Genomic DNA, 2362 nt, shown 5'->3' with positions numbered 1-2362 from the left:
ATTCTTATTTGCTGCTGTAATTGTTGGAATAATAATAATTATCATGCAGTTAGTATTGTCAGTTTATTAGTTCGAATAATTTTTTTGTTGTTATAGGAAGAAATTTAGATCTAACTACATCAATGATACTAGATCTAAAACTGCTGTATATGATGATCCTGATATAACATTGAAAGAAGTGAAACCACAAGCAGTTTATGATGAAGTTAAAATTGAGTCAACTGATCCTGTTTCTCCTGCTGATTATGAAGTTCCTGTCACTGTAATTACTGAAAATAATGTTGATAAAGCAATGCAATGATTCTGAAGCTAAATAAGCACAGAAATAATAAACATGTATTAACTAAAATAGCTACTTACTATTATTACTAGACTAGTCTGTTAATGTTGTTATGTTTGCTGCTTGTTAATCAAAAAAAAAAATTATAAATGAAGCTGCATATATGGAATCAAAGTTACTAGAGTAATATGAAGAATAATTAATTGTTAGTTATTAATTTTAAGTTTTAAAAGGGCCCAAGGTAGAAAAATTACTACCTAAACTATTTTTGTACGTACTGCATGGTATAAAATTATGTTAGTACTGTTCAATTAATATTACTTGGCAGAAGAGAGAGTGAGTTATTGTAACTAATAGTCCACATACCGTAAACCCACTCATATGAGTAGATGATGACCAATCAGAATTACTACAGTATAGTGATGTGTGACTTGGCATAGCCTGCTGTACTATTGCCAACTTTTAGTCAAGATGGAGTATTGCTTCTCTTCTTTGTTGATAATTATATTGATTACAGCTACACTTTCAAATTGTGAAGGTATGGGGAATTTGTTTTGTAGCATTTCTATAATAACTATTATATCATCTCATAGTTTGCTCTAATACAACTATACCTTGGAAACGAAGTTACAATAATTTGACAACAGTGTTCATTGGTGAATGTGTAATCTTACATTGTACATCAAATGATACAGTACAGTGGGAACTGAATGGAACTCATATTAGTAATGATGATACTCATTACAATATCAATACTACTAGTGGTACACTGACTATACAAGAAGTGAGGAGCACTGATACTGGAAACTATACTTGTGGTTCAGGAAGCATTTATCTAATAGTCCAAAGTAAAATAAAAATTATACTCAATTTAAGTTCAATTAATCCTTTTAGTACCTGATATCATTGTTACTGGTCAATACACTAACCTCACTGTTGGTAGTAGTGTCAGTATTAACTGTACTACAATGCCCTCCGTCCCTAATAGTGTAATAAGATGGCATTCATCATCAATCAGTAGTGATAGCAATGAACTGATCATTAATCCAGTGATACTCTTTCATAATAACAACACATTCACTTGTGTAGTATCATCAAGCTTACTGGCTATAAATCTGATAAAGTCTATTACTATTAGTGTATTAGGTTAGTTGATCATAGTACATTAGTTAGTAATGTTTATTACAGATACCAGTGTCTCATCTGTTACTGTCCAATCATCACCATCTTATGTTATTGGTGATGATGCATCAATAGTGTGTACTATTAGTCTCACTAATGCTATTGGTCCTGATGTTTCTTCACTTGTAGTGAACTGGTTTAAAAATAATGAAATGATAAAAAATAATATCCTTATTAATGGTTTATTATCGACATTTAATAGTACCCTGATATTAACAGCAGTTTCACCAACTGATGCTGGAGTATATACTTGTAATGCATCAATTAATGGATCTAATAGTGTATTATCTGATTCAAAGCCTTTGTGTATAAAAGGTATAGTCTGCACAACCTGATCTAGACACAACATTACTTTGTATTGTCTATTTTTATGACACAGCTAGTGAGACACTACCATTAGTAACAGAAGAACTATCCCTTGGTCAGTATTATTCAATTGATTGTATCACTGGACCAGTACCTACTGGAGTATCAGTATCCTGGCTACTTACTAATGGTTCTATTTATAGTAACAATAATACACTAATGATACCATCAATACTACCATCACATAATAATACACAATATAATTGTAGAATAATGATTGAGACTAATCCTTCTGACTGTAGTACTCTATCACAGGTCATTACTTTTAGAGTGAAAGGTATAGTTATGAAACTGTAATCATCAAAACAATATTTACTCCATTTTTATAGCTACTTACATAAATTCTGTTACCATTGCTTCATCTTCAATTTCAAGTTTCATTAACTCTTCAGTAGTAATGGCCTGTACTATCAGTCTTAATACTGGGATAGGTCCTGATACATCATTCATGAATCATTACTGGTATCAGTATAGCACTGATATTAGTAATAGGAGTACACAACTGATGATTAATGGTGACAGTAAGAGTCTAGT

Source organism: Amphimedon queenslandica, unplaced genomic scaffold, assembly GCF_000090795.2.
Source record: "Amphimedon queenslandica unplaced genomic scaffold, v1.1 AMPQUscaffold_12629, whole genome shotgun sequence".
In the NCBI taxonomy this organism is placed as follows: domain Eukaryota; kingdom Metazoa; phylum Porifera; class Demospongiae; order Haplosclerida; family Niphatidae; genus Amphimedon; species Amphimedon queenslandica.
Note: the sequence above shows the minus strand (reverse complement) of the source record.